The sequence below is a fragment of the Thermobia domestica genome, chromosome 12 (genome assembly GCF_964235325.1).
Source record: "Thermobia domestica chromosome 12, izTheDome1.hap1.1, whole genome shotgun sequence".
Taxonomy (NCBI): domain Eukaryota; kingdom Metazoa; phylum Arthropoda; class Insecta; order Zygentoma; family Lepismatidae; genus Thermobia; species Thermobia domestica.
Genome location: NC_137465.1, coordinates 29,837,011 through 29,852,519, shown reverse-complemented (window position 1 = coordinate 29,852,519; position 15,509 = coordinate 29,837,011).

Genomic DNA, 15,509 nt, shown 5'->3' with positions numbered 1-15,509 from the left:
TCTCAATAAGACAGTATTGTTAAAATAGCCATAGGGTATTGTAGGTACTGTAATTTAGTCTTGCAAATACAACAATATATAATGGTTACAATGACTATACGGTATGGTTGTCCACCTGTTGTCCAACCATCTAGTATCTTTGCAATACCTATACGGTATAGTATTCGAACGAATATGGTATTGTAGGCAGAGCTATAAAGGTATAGTTGGGATGTAGCTGTATTGTAATCTGCATGGTAATATTGACTATTAACTCCGATTATAGTTAAATTTACAATACAGAAATATGATACTATTGCACATATGTATGGTAACAATAACCCGGATTTAATAGCCATACCTGTATGCTATTACTGGCCATAAGCATAGCTGTCCCTATATAAGCAATACTATTCTGGTATTATTAACCATTTAATGGTTATGCCAACTATACCATTTTTTAGGGTGCTCGTTTTATTCTATTTTATGGAGAAAAATCAGGTACAGACAATACCTTTGTTTTATTTAAAAATACATCAGAAATTAAGCATAAACTGCCCGTTTACATATGTGTTACCTGTATTGCGCTGTGTGTGATATTTTTCGAAACATTCACCTGGATACAATCCAGGTTTTCTGGAGCACGTATTACAAAAATACACAGACTCTCTCCTCTCAGCTTTTACTATTCTATCACTGCACACTGCACAGTCTTTGGAATTGCTCTTTGGATTGGAATATATAAAATGTGGTGCACCATTCAGTCTTTTTTCCGTATCTGTAGACGACAGCTTCCCTCGCTTGCGTTGTGTATTTCGAACATTGCCTACCAGCTGAGTAATCAACTTTTTTCTGTAGTCAAAATGGGCAACTCTTGGATTTTGATTCATTTGTCTCTGCGTGTTGAATAATAAGAAACTATTCACAACTGTTACCTCTAATAGCCAGAAAAATAACTTTCTCCACCATTTCACCGATTTACGCATAAAACTGACAGCAGTTGTCGACTAAGGAACGGCCGAGTAAGGAGTTGAATAGACGGCCAAAAGATGGCAGAAGTTGTTGACTAAATCATACAAGCGGGGCTCTGTCGACATGCGAGCAATCAAAGCGTCAAAATTAGTGCGGGGTAGCCCCGACATACGAGCGGAAAGGAAAATTTCGAATGTCGGGGCTCTCGCCGCATTCGAGGGGAAAGGGTTAATGTAAGATAGTTTTCATAAGATGAGTAGATCCCAGTTCTCTTGTATGCTAAGTATTTTATAAATTTCGATTCGACTTTTTCCAGTTTTTGTCGGTATTGCTGTTGTGATGGATTGATTCCAGATCACAGCAGCATATTCCAGTTATGATCGGACATAGGCATAATACAGCTTAGTTTCATGTTGATTTTCATGTTGAGAAACTACAGTAGACTTTCAAATTGAATATTCAATTTTGTAATGCGCTTAGCGTGGTATCCCTGGTTCGATCGCCGCCCAAATAAGTTTGTGGTGGACAACATCGTGTCCATGGGTTTTCTCGGGGTACTCCCGTTTCATCTCATGTTCTTATTTCAGCAACAAGGGCGCCCATGTTGTGGTTTCCAAGGGGGGCAAGTATAAGCGACGTATCAAAGATAGTTTCCAATTTTGCTGTAACTAATGTAAAAATTCTATTGGGTTTTCGATATTCTGAAGTACAATTTCCACTAGGAGAGCGCCCCACCGTGTCCCCCTGATGGGCGCCCTTGTTCAGCAATTCCTCCATCATCATTCATCTGTCTCCTTAACCTAACGAGCGTAATTGTGGGACTTTAAACTGAAATATTTCATTTTGTTAACGAGTATCCTCTAATTGGCTAATGAACAGTAGACTTCTAGTAAATTATGAAGTGAAATGTAACTCTCAAAATTAGAAAGGTTGGCCACTCCTGGCCTAATGAGTACAAAACGTTGGACGTAAAAATCAGCGACCTTGCGTAATGGTCTGTTCACTTCATGGTCCGGAGTCCTCGTTAATAGTAGCTCACATCTTTCATAACTTTGCTGATACATAAGGGAACAAAATATAAAATCCTAAATTTCGGGCACGATGGCTCAATAGCAGAGCGTTCACTTCTGGTGCATGGGGTTTACGGTTCGATCCCATCTCGCGCTAAGTGAGTTTTCTGGTGGACAAACACCGTATTCATGGGGTTCTCCCGTTTTCTCCCACTTTATTCATTCCACCATTCCATTCATTTCTCACCATCTCCATCTCCTTTAGCTAACCCGGCATGTATTTTAATCAGTCTCGACTCTAGCCATAAGAGCTAAATACACGGTTCTGATTGGTTGAAGTTATCCATTTCTTGCCTCGTAGCAGACATATAGCACAAATCAAACGCTACCTGCTGTTGGTCATCATGGCCGAATATGCTGGCGCACGGCCTATTAATGAAAATGTTTTTGGCGTGGGTTCAAATCCGATCCAGGAAAGTTTTTTAAAATTTCTTTTTAAAATTTTCATAACACTTTTCTTATTAAAGTAAGATAAAAATAATCTTCATTTGCCTTTCTACGTAATATATAATTTATAAAATGTGTTTTACTTACGTTACAAAACATAGCTGAGCGAGCGTTAGCGAGCAAAAGAGGCTAGAAGCCCTCAGGGCTTGTCTTGTTCCACCTTGACAACCATGATAATACCACGTAACGTTACGTCACACACGGGTGGTGCAACTTTGATATAAGTCTAACCTCACTCGCTTCCAAGTGACCAACTTAAAACAGCTGGCTAGACTAGCGTGGGAATATATATGTATATACAGTAGGAAGTCGATAATTCGAACGCGTCAAAAATCCGAACCCAGTCCCTAGAAGCTAGTGACAGTACACTAATTAAATTTTCTTTGTGTGAAGTCAGTGTTTTTACAAAAGCTCATTCACAAGTAATTGTTTGTCATACATATTTTTATTTTTATTTTCCCTTAGGCCTATACAGGTTAAGTTTTAAGTGAGAGTTACAAGAACAGTGTAATTTAGTGTACGAGCAGGTTATTCAGAAACATTAAATGTAAGTAGCCTTACGTACGGTATTGTAATCACTATATGTACTGTATTACCACTGTATCGATAAAAGAGCATACCGCACAGTATATTTAAGCCTAAATGGCATTTTCTTGGTCATTTTCGAAAATCCGAACTACCTGTGGTCCCAATTAGTTCGGATTTTCGACTTCCTACTGTATATATATATATATATATATATATATATATATATATATATATATATATATATATATATATATATATGAACTCGTGTGACATAAACCTGAAAGATTTCATTTTATTTCACTTTCAAAACCCTAAATTTAAAAGAAAAATTTAGAATTGAAAATTCTGCATTTATTTACTAAACATTCATTACTTTTTCCCCCATAATCATTTGCTGTGCAAATTAAATCATTTACACGTCTTCTTGTACTATATTTTCTCCCACAAAGAAATCTACTAGGGAAGTTATTATAAATAGATCGAAAAATCCACGTTTCCTGCTTAAATAAGTCTTACATTGTTGCATATTAACGACAGATGGTAAGGTCATGCTTCCTGGTTTGTTCAACCGGTGGAAAAACTCTCTTGCTCACCATTTTCTCAATCACGGCAACGACTGAAAGGGGCGTGTGCTCCAGTGATTTAAACATCACTTCCGCCTCTGCTACTGCTGGCTTCCGGTGGCCGTTCGTGTGACAGGAAAACGCTGTATATGAGAAAGCAGGTGCTCCAGCCATCAAGTTTCTTCTGATCGTGGGAATTCATAAGATTTTTTGAACTGCAATGGAGCCGGTGATTAATTTTTAAACCATCTAGAGCTCAGAAGTTTTTAACTTAATAACACTAGATGTCACTACGAATCTCTACGATTTCAAAATTAGCAGGAAAGAACCCTCAGTGTTACATTCTTATAAGGTTACTTTTCGTATAATTCCTTTGTGTTAAAGCCGCAAAGGGTTACAGCCATACTAGGGATCTTTAATAGGGCGATATGTGGTCAGCACATTATTTCTCACTACCGTTACTTTGGATCTATCTCCAATATGTACTAAAAACAAGCCAATTAGTTTGTAATTCAACACATTTCTCCCAAATTCAAATTTAATGTAAATCTCAAATTATAACTAAGTTTGTAGGTAGCAGAATTTCACAATAAACTGAGCACACAGGCCGGTAGCCAGCCTAAAAATGTACGGGGGCGGTTGAAGTTAGGGGGGCCCGATCCAACCATATTATAGTTAATCACCATATTATAATAGTTCATTTGCAAGCCTACCGTGAAAATTTTAGGGGGGCCAGCAAAAATTTCGGCGGAGCCTCCCCTAGACCACCCCTGGACGGGCCTGTGAGCAAAATATTTCCTACTTAATAAAAACATAATAATCTTCCTGATATGCTCCGATCATACACGTCTTGCGCGCATAGGGTTCGATTCCCGACATTTCAACTGGGCATTACGATGGTTCTTATTCCACCTTAGGTTCGGTTGTATGTTGATCAGAGATGGAGTGGGTCAAGATTTGTGAGTGGGTCAATGGGTCATAGGCCAACAGGAGGTGATATACTGCGACCCACCACCCACGTTGACCCACTCAGAACCACTGTCTTACCGACTTACTCTGACCTACTGACCCACTCTGCTCAGTGCATTATAGAGAGCATCTTCTGAACACTGATTAATGTGTTTACGTTTTATTTCAAGGCCCCCATTTTTCTTCCTTTTCATTTGTTTCTATTTACTCCTGAATGAGTATATCTAAGTGAAAGAAGAACTTCAAGCACTTTTGGATGTTGATATTTGTAATTACAATAATAGCAATAGGACTTAACACTTGGCTTTCGAGACTCAGTCGAATTTTACACTGTCGTTCCCCTTTATGTGGACCTACTTTACCTTTATTGAGACTTTCAAATTTCATTCTATTTTCCACTGAAAAGTATCTGCAACTTAACAAGGAAATAATATGAAATTTTACAAACATTCTGTATCCACAATATTTCTAGTCTAAGCTTTACAACACAATAAGTAAATCTAGCAAATCCTAAAACGTTTACACTGATGAAAACAGCAAAACAAATAAATGGAAAATATTTGAATGAACATACAATAGAAACATAATGGAATAAATATATATGATATATGAACAAGGAAATAATTATATATGGTAATTAAATTGAAATTCATGGTAATATGTTCTATGACAAACATTTTACCATTTTATATCATAAGGTCAGATCCACTGGTATTGTAACAGAGAGGTACTCGAGCGATTAACCATTGAAATTCGAACTCAGATTAGTGATAATTTCACACCCTTGTCTTATTATAAGTATAAACTCTTCAGTCAATGGAGAGGAGGGCGTGGATCATAGGTCAGAGTTGATGGCGATGGGTTTCGATGGGTAGTGAGTTAGAGTGGGTCATGGCGGATGGTGGATCATGGTGAATTATGGTTCAGAATGGATCTTGGGCCCAGTGGGACGTGTGTTACGGTGTGGTGGTGAATCAGTGGGTTATGGATCAAGTTTTCATTCACTCATTCCCTCTCTCCTATTGGCCAAAGGATATTACAGGGCAAGCCGAGATCCACTACTGTAAGCAATGCAACAAAGGCTCATACTAAGTATTCACTCGAACACATACTACACGAAGGTCTGTCCAACGTTGGGACTGAGTCATACAGTCAACGCACTTAGGTCTTTTCCCCCCTCATCCTCTCCTCTTCTGCTTCGACTTGGCTGACCTCGATGATCAAATTTTATCCAATTGTTACTACGCAAATAACGATTATTTTGTGAAAATTTGAGATGTATCCATTTTGAAAAATTTCAGGTTGACCATAGCTCATTTTCGAAAAATTTCAATGTTTGGAAGCAAATTAAAAAAAAGACAAGACTATCAGAAATTATTATTATCATTTATTTATTTATTTAGAAAATAAGATATGAAGCCTATATCTAGGGAAAAAATAACGCCAAAACTTATTCCAAAATTCATTAATTTCAAAAAATGACTATTTGCGTGTTTCAAACTTTAACTTTCAACAAATATAGTTTGAAAAGATTTTTGTAGTGTAGTAGGCTTAACCGTGATCATAGGTGCCCACTGTGGACTACAGCTCACATCATTTCGACCGCACATTCACATCTTTTCGACCTCAAGCTCTCATCTTTTTGACATTACGCATTCTTAACCTTATGCTCACATCGTCAAACTAATATCACGCTCACTCGACCTCACACTCATAACATAATTTCGTCAACATACTCTCTCTACCTCACGGTCATAACATTTTTTCAACATCATGCTCACTCAACTTCACCATCAGAACATAATCTCGACATCACACTCACTCGATTTCACACTAACAACGCTCTTTTGACATCACACTCACTCGACCTCACGCTCACAATATCCTTTCGACACCACGCTCATTCATCCTCACGCTCACAATATTTTTCGGCATCACACTCACTCAACTTCATCATCAGAATATCATCTCGACATCACATTCACTCGACCTCACGCTACCAACGTTCTTTTTACATCATACTCACTCGACCTCACGCTCACAATATCCTTTGGACATACTGCCCATTCAACCTCACGCTCACAACCTTTTTCAACATCAGATCATGCTCACTCAACTTCACCATCAGAATATCATCTCGACATCACACTCACTCGACTTCACACTGCCAACGTTCTTTTGACCTCACGCTCACAATATCCTTTCGACATCACGCTCATTCATCCTCACGCTCACCACATTTTTCTACATCACACTCACTCAACTTCATCATCAAAATATCATCTCGACATCACATTCACTCGACCTCACGCTACCAACGTTCTTTTTACATCATACTCATTCAACCTCACGCTCACAACATTTTTTGACAACACATCATGCTCACTCAACTTCACCATCAGAATATCATATCGACATCACACTCACTCGACTTCACACTGCCAACGTTCTTTTGACATCACACTCACTCGACCTCACGCTCACAATATCCTTTCGACATCACGCTCATTCATCCTCACGCTCACAACATTTTTCGACATCACACTCACTCAACTTCATCATCAAAATATCATCTCGACATCACATTCACTCGACCTCACGCTATAACGTTCTTTTTACATCATACTCATTCAACCTCACGCTCACAACATTTTTCGACAACACATCATGCTCGCTCAACTTCACCATCAGAATATCATCGCGACATCACACTCACTCGACTTCACACTGCCAACGTTCTTTTGACATCACACTCACTCGACCTCACGCTCACAATATCCTTTCGACATCACGCTCATTCATCCTCACGCTCACAACATTTTTCGACATCACACTCACTCAACTTCATCATCAAAATATCATCTCGACATCACATTCACTCGACCTCACGCTATAACGTTCTTTTTACATCATACTCATTCAACCTCACGCTCACAACATTTTTCGACAACACATCATGCTCACTCAACTTCACCATCAGAATATCATCTCGAATTCACACTCACTCGACCTCATGCTCACAATATTCCTTCGACATTAAGTCCACAACATTCTTTCGAAAACACGCTTACTCTGCCTCAAACTAACATCATTTCGACATCAGGCTCACTCGACCTCACACCCAGATTATTTCTACTTCATGCTCACATCATGATTTAGAACTCGCGCTCACTCAACCTCATTCTCACTTCTTGAGGGGGAGGCTGAGTGAGCATGAATTCAGAGCTCATGAGCGCTGACCTCATTAGTTCAGATACCCTGTAACCTCACACGGGTCGGCAAAATGCTGCGTTGAAACTGTTAGCTGCCGGTTAATGAATGGACCGAACACACGAAGCCACGGCCGCACGCGGCATCAACGGCCAGTTGCGGTGTGTACATATCGTTCCATCGTGCTTAGTGAGAGCCAATACGTGGGAAAGAAAACTCACACGGAACGTGTAAAAATTGTTTCAGCTATGATTAAAATACATTGGAGTTTCTTTCTTCTGTCTTCACTAATGTCATTTTACCGCCCGTGTGTGATCGCACTAAGAATGCACTGAACATGAAACATTGTACATTTCATTCTTTTCAAAGTTGTTTTGTTTGTTTGAAATTCATATTTTCAAAAATAACGAATCTACAGCACAAACCTTTGTAAAGTGCAAAATAGGCTTGCGTGCCTATACAAAATGACAGCTCAGAAAAACTAAGCACCTAAAAACTGAAGGAATGCTTGTTTTCAACTCCCTAAATATAATACAAGTTTGTGTACAAAAACTAAAAAATAAATTTTGTCAGAGACTTTTTAGCCTGAATCTGGGTGATTTTAAATGGACATTTTTTTTTTCACTACACAATAATAATATTGTAAAATTTCCCATTTTACTTAAAAATGCATTGAGTTATAAGCGGAGATAGAGGCTGCATAATTATACATAAACACAAATTTGTGGTGGAGAAATTGCCTATTGAACGAACTCCGAAATATAATACCAATGTTATTAGAATAGCAATTTTGTTACTACAATTTTCGTTTGTACGGTGGATAAATCGACAAACTTAAGAGAAATTCTTTATCACCTATTTTTTTTTAAAAAAAAAGAAAGAGAAAACGTCCCTTCGTTATTTCTTTTACCTTCGATGCCTCCGGATATTAAAATTGAACGTAAAATTGACTTCATCCTCGCCTTCAACCACTTTCACTAATGTCACAGTTGATGAAGCTTCCCTAGTCTCCCACTAGATGGCAGGAAAACTTGATGGAAATAATCAAAAAATAAGATCCAACCTGCATTTCCGTTTGCTGTCACTTTCTTGATGCAGTGTAACTACTTTTCACCCCTATTCCCTCCTCGTTCAAAACTCTGATAAAATTATTTATTATTTTTTCTAACAATGTATTATCTCTAAATCTCAAGCGCAATGACTCGTATTTTAAGTCTGAAATATATGGAATATTGAATATCCAACATGCTCTATTTCATTACTGAGCTCAAATAAGTGTCCAAATGTCAACCCGAATTACGAATGTATTCACATAGCCTTCAGTAAGTAAAGATGGATATCTTCCTAACTTGATAAGAAATAGTCTATATCAGTCTTCTCAAATTGGTGGTCCGCGGACCCAGGCACGTAGCCAGGATTTCGTGAAGGGGAGGATCCGTGACATGAAATACTGTGGTCATCACACCAGGAGCTCGATCATTCTAAACTATTTTACTGGAACATATATTGGTTCGTTTAGCCAGGATTTCGTAACGGGGGGGGGGGGGGGGAACGTGGCATGAAATTCTGAAAGCCCAGGAGTTTGATCAATCAAAACTACTTTACTATCAACATATATTGGTTTGTTAGGACAATAAAATGAGGATATGTTGGTAAGTATTCTGATAAAAAAAAACTATGAAGATATCTCGAGTAAAATAATAATTAAAAAAAGTATTGAAAAAGATTTTACAATATTTACGTCCTTCCTCTCTTTATTCAAATATAACAATTTTCCTTTCATTATGACCTCAATACTCAATAATCTGTTGTAAAATATTTTACAATATCTGCTTTCCTTTCTCTGTTGAATCAAATGCTAATAGAACTTTCTTTCCACACAAATTTTTGTTTTTATTATTCCTTCAACTACTGTCTGTTCCAAATGACAGGTTAAAGGAGTAGTACAAAATTGTTTTTGAAATAACATGTTTGACACTGCAAGGATGCGATGACAAAATAATAATAATAATAATAATAATAATAATAATAATAATAAATAAATAAATAAATAAATAAAATAAAAAATATCCACGCTGTTACACAACGACACTATGCTTTCGAAAGCTAGAAATCTCCCTGACTAGTAGCAGAAGTTCTGAGAATTCCGTGTAACTTTTCTAGAAATTTCAAATTCCCTGACTTTTCCAGGATATCTCGCTCAGCTCGTCACCATGTATTGCAAGTAATACAAATCTCCTCATAAGAAAGAGTAACCAAAAGCCTTCTGCAGTTTTATATTTTCATTTTTAACGCTGATCTTTCTTTTCTAATTTCATTTTCTTTCTTACTTCCTTATTCTTTTCCATTTCTGGTCTCGAAGGGGGACTCCGAATACCCTCGGATCACCCCTTGGCTACGTGCCTGGCGGACCTTAAAGGTCCGTGGCATTATTTGCATTTCAAAATTTATACTATGTATGTGTAGCGAATATACCCTACTGTATGTTGTGTGCTTCTAACGTAAGTAAATATATGTAATTTAGTTGCTAATATATGGTACTTACAACCAGTGGCGTAACTAGTTTTACTGCGCCTAAAGTTTTTACTTATCTTTTCGTATGTTATCACTACATATTTAATATGAATTACGTTTATAGGAAATTAAATGTAAAATGGTTTATTGTACTTAATCCAATTTAATAATAAATAACGATAATAATAAAACAAAATAATACGATAATAAAAAGATGATAATAAAAATGTTTTTTAAATGTTAATCTTGAATTCTCTCATGTTGGACAACATGGCTTTCCTCAATGCCGCCTCCAGAAGGGCAGAGATAAATATGTATTATGAAGCACTGCAGTCCACAGTTTTAGTTAGCGAGCCAAATGTCGAAAAATGTCTCAAGTTTATTTTTCAGACCTGCGCCCCTCTCAAAAATTCCTGGATCTCCCTCGGTATCGGCTGTTGCCAATTAACTGCTAATAGTCATAGCGTACCTTTTGAAATGTTTTCAAATGTTCTTTGCTTACGGAACAGTTTTTCTGTATTCTTTTTTTCCCACCCTTGCGTCCTTTTACTGTGCCCTGGAGCAACTGCTCCACTCGCTCCATTGTAGTTACGCCACTGCCTACAACACAACTTCTATGCAGATACCAACATTTAAAGGTACACAGTGCGTAGCGTACCTTAAAAATAAAGAAAAGAAGGTCCGAAACTCTGAAGTAATTGGGAACGACTAATCTAGACATATAACCAAACATATTAGCATAGAAACTCCGACAGTTAATTAGTCATAACTCCATCTTTGAAATTCTTCAATAACGTGCTCCACGACAATTACTGTACAATGGAGCAGCACGCCATCCTTGAGCTCACTTATAAAAATACTCTAGATCCGGTTCTACACAAGAAGAAACACGACTTAATCCAGGTGAACAATCACTAAACAAGAAGCAATTTCTGAACACACGAACAAGGAAGGAGTCATCACAACCAAAAGAAAAAAAATCTAGAGCAGTGATTGACAAACTGTCGATCGCGAGCTACTAGGGGACATTTTCACTAGAAAGGATTGGGGAAGGAAAGAAACGACCTGGGATATGTATGTTAGATACCATCCCGGAATTATGTTAGATACCATCCCGGAATTTGCCTGGTGTGAATGAGGAAAACTTTTCTCAGGGTGGCTGGCCTATAAAAGCGTTTACACTTTTTCGACTAAGTGTTTCCATTGGAAATTGTTGCCACTCGCACCAAAGAGAGAACGTTAGCAACTACGGTACGTGGGTCTACTAGAATGAAGACAAAATTGAACTAATAGAGCCGGGTGATATGCTCTTACTGTATGGGATTAATGTATTATTTATTGTTCATTAATAAGTGAAAGGATTAGGTCTTATTAGGATAGAAATATAGTTGATGTTATTAACTGATCTTAAACCATATAAAAGTGTAATTCTGGACATGACTTCTGTAAAGACAAGTCAATCGTCTGGTAGGTAAACATTGTTCAGCAAGACCAGTTCTTTTCGGGCAAAAACCACGTTAGCATTCTTCTTTTGGGGCCAAAGCCACGAAATTCACGAACGGGCAAAAGCCACGGAAGCAGGAGAGCAACTAGCAGAATACTGGTTCTGATCCAACTTTAAATTGTAGTTCTTGTCTTAACACAGGTTCACTGTTGACAAAGGATGATAAAAAATCAATCTTTATTAAATAACGTTTTAAAAAAGAAATTTTTTAGTTTGACATGTATTTATATATGTTACCCATTATATCGAGAACGGTTTGTCATATCTCGACGTTGTTTTTACTAATCGAGTAAGCTATTCCTAAGGCATTTTCTTATGCATTAAAAATTTAAATAATTGATTAATTATTTCTTTAAAGAACAAATGCTTTCTGCAAAGCCCGATAACATATCCTGAAATACAGCTTGTTTATAAATGAATGGAGCAATTTTAAAAGTTAATAATAAATCTATTAATTACCTTTTATGGGCAAACCTTACAGCATAAGCAGCAGCGGCAATTGTCCAAGTTTGTGATGCATTAATCACAATCCTTCAATACGTGCACCCAGTGGCGTATTTAGGGAGGCTTCCGGGTTTAAGCACCCCCCCGAAATCTTATTATAGTAAAGTATATGAAATATCTTGCAGAATTTTCGCATTTTCAGGCAAAGCCCCCTGAAACAACCTTTGTCACACGACACACATCTACGCGGGAATCAAATTCTTCCCATACTCGGGTAGATCATCCTCCATGATGGTCTGCAGTGCATGCGTTATCAGGTCACAAACTGGCGGTACATAAACTCTATCTTTAACAAACCCTCAAAGAAAGAAATCTTATTGTGTTAAATCGGGCGATCAAGGTGGCCAGAGATGAGTCTTTCTACAAAATCTTCTTCCTCCATCTTCAACTGCATCTCTTCACAAAAGCCACGCCTTTTTACTTTGCTGATGTAAGGGACTGTGCTAATCGCATTTTGTATGCTTTACAACAGCATATACGCAACACCTTCCATACAACACCTCTTTCTTTGACATGTCCAATTCCCAGCTTGCTTTACTAACTGACTTCGAGGACTTCACTGAGACGACACTCTTTCAACGTTTGCATCAGAAACACGAGGTCAACAAGAACTCTTGCCTTTACATAAGCATCCAGTTTCCATGAATTGTCGGTACCACCTATTTATGTTATACTTGTGTGGTGGGTCTTTCCTAAACTGTGCACGAAACTGACGCTGCAATGTAACCACAGTTCTGGACATCTCAAAACAAAACACATAGTAAATCTTTTCCTGTTGAGATGGCATATTGGAAATTGACGCTGCGCCTCCGCAGTAAGTGTGACAAACTAACCAGCATAACAAGCAAACATCAGATAGCGCATGAGAAATTTGGACAGTTGCCATTCCTTAAGGTGTAAGTTTTACCCGTGTAAATTAATAAGTAGATTGATTGTTAATTTTTGAAACCTCATCATTCATTAATAAACACGCTGTATATATGCTGCTGCAACCAGATAATCAACAAAGTAAAATGGGTTGCATACAACCTAGGTGTTAAGAATATTTTTGTTGGCAGCTTTCTGCACTTCGGTTTAACACAGTTTTGTGATGGAAAATGAAATGAAATCTTCGAGTTTTACGTTCGCGGTTATGCCAAAGGAGACAGTGATGATGAGTAATGAATGAAATGGTGGAATGAAGAAAGTGGGAGGGAACGGGAGAACCCCGAGGAAACCCACGCACACGGTGTTTGTCCACCACAAAGTTCACTTGGCGGGGCTGGGATCGAACCCGGGACCCCAAGCACCAGAGGTGAACGCTCTACCACTGAGCCACCGCGGCCCCAGTTTTGTGATGGATGTTTTAGGTCATGTCATGATTGCTTACATGCCAGTCTTGCTCGACAATTGCCACAACATCATTCACTTTTCTTTTGTTTGGTCGCATATTGAGAAAAAGCATTTTGGACATTGGACATGTGGGAAAAATTAAACAAATATAAAGGAAAATAAGGTACTTAAAATCACACTGAAGAGCAGAAATAAAAAGCTATTTTAAAAGAAAAATAACCGACTTGAAAAACACATTAAAAAGCAGAAAGCAAAAACATTGTATAAAAAGATAAGTATGAGCCGACTCTTTTAAAAGAAAAGAGCACCAAAATTACAAAGTAAAAAAAAAGCGATAAAAGCAGAAAATAATAATAAGAAAGCTCTTGAGATAAGAAAATATATATAATAAAATAATCCATATTTGAAGTCGAAAATTATCATTAAAATAATTTTATATTAGGTATTAATTTGTTCGGCTTGGTACGGCTTCAAAGTTGTTTTTATACATAATATTAACAATCATTTTCTGCTTCTAAGAATTGTATTGTTATTACTATTTTCTGCTTTTAAGAATTTTATTATTATTATTATTTTCTACTTCTAAGAATTATTATTATCTGCTTTTACGAATTTTATTATTTTGTACTTTTAGTACTTTTATGCGCTTTGTTATTAGTGATTTCAGCTTTTTAACACTTCTATTATTATTATTATTATTATTATTATTATTATTATTATTATTATTATTATTATTATTATTATTATTATTATTATTATTATTATTATTATTATTACTGTATTTTGTTTTACAGTGTTTTCTTTGAAATACATATTTTTTATTTCTCCATATTTATAAAAAAGCATCTTCAATGGCGTTGAGCTTCGCAATATACTCACTGAGGTTTCATACGAAAAAGTACTGTTTTAAGTTTAATATTTATGTGGTATCTATTATTCAGAATACGTAGCACACCATCATGAATTGCTATTTATTGTCAACAAATCATACTACAGAACTTTTCTTTTTTTTTTTTTAACTAGTTGCCATCATGATGAACGTTCTTAGCGCAAAAGAAGCTATACCACGTATAGTGGTGACGTAAAAGGGGTAGAAAAAACGCGGAATGATTATGGTTCCGTGGAAGGGTTTTGTAGGCGATGGAAATGACAAAAGCAGTGGTGTGAGGCGAGAAGAAACGAGGAAGAAAATTCGTGAAAACAGAAGCGAGAAAAGACAAAAGTTTTTGAAAGTAGTTTAAAATTTAATATGACAACAAGCCGAGGAAAGAGATACTGTAGCAAAAGCGCTGTAGCCATAATGGGCGTCTGTGCCTAAGCTATTAGTTCTAATTAGTGTTCATTTGCATACAGCACTGGGTTGTAAAAGCCAAATGCGCAAGAGTAGGGTGCATTGGAAGGAGGAGAACGAAGCCATTCCCACATATGCCCATCGTTTCAGGGCTGTGTTTTATGCTCTTCTGGTTTTCACAGCACCAACAATAACCCTTATACGTATCTTCCCACTTCTTCCCCTTTTGCTATTCATCCTGGTTCTTCTACCCCTTCTATTACTTTTTTTTTCCGCTTCTTACTATCAACTTCCACTTACTTGGGTTTTACTTATTTACTCCGTACTACGTGCCCGGTTTGCATGAAACCGAACACTTGTTACCACTTCAGGGATGACAACTCCCCTCAAAAAGAACTAAAGAAGAATTTTTTTAAAAAAAATAGAAAGAATGAAAAAGGAAGCAAAAATCTCCCTGAGACATGAGCAGAAATTGAGTTAATGAAATGAAACTATAAACAACAAATGAATGCAAGTGGGAAAGAAGAGGAAAGGGATTTTTTTAAAAGAAGAAAAGAAGCATCTTAGAGGCGCAGTTTATTCGTCCGTAAACTGACTATGATTACTAAAGTATGGTGATTCCTTTA